This window comes from Austrofundulus limnaeus, unplaced genomic scaffold (assembly GCF_001266775.1).
Source record: "Austrofundulus limnaeus strain Quisiro unplaced genomic scaffold, Austrofundulus_limnaeus-1.0 Scaffold4424, whole genome shotgun sequence".
NCBI classification, from domain to species: Eukaryota; Metazoa; Chordata; class Actinopteri; order Cyprinodontiformes; family Rivulidae; genus Austrofundulus; species Austrofundulus limnaeus.
Window position 1 is genome coordinate 1 of NW_013956826.1, and position 652 is coordinate 652.

Consider the following 652-nt stretch of genomic DNA (forward strand, 5'->3'; position numbering starts at 1 on the left):
CTACATAACATTGTAATGCTGTTTAATTGTTTTAATTTGTTTAATAAATACATTACATAAAGACATGCTACAACTTAGTACATGTTTGTTTGCTGTTTGAGATATGTCTATTTTGGAGTTGTAGCCCCCCTGGAGAAAAATCCACCAGCCGCCACTGTAAATTACATAATTCACTATAGCTAAATTCAACACATGAAATTAATGTGTTTCCCCCAAAAGAAAAAATGTGTAGGAACCATCTCCTCTCTGCCAGTATTTAACATTGTACACTTGAAAGTAGCATGATAATGATAGGAGAATCATACCTAATACAGTATGTAATGTGACATAAAGGTGAAGCTAAGGAATGTGATGTTGGCCTAACAGTGTTGGCTGTTTAGTGGCACATTTCTCTAGTATGAAAGTATAAACGAACACTCATCAGTTGTGGATGGTGTTCTGTCTCTCTTCTGTTCCACAGCTCCCCGATGCAGCTGTAAGGATTATTCGTTTCATGTTTTTTATATAATGGGTTGCAGTAAATTCAGTTTAGTGTTTCATCATAGGATGATGATGATGATGATGATGATGATGATGATGATGATGATGATGATGATGATGATGAAACTTAGCCGCCACAGAAAGGGAGCTGACCCTGGTGCAAACTCAGGTG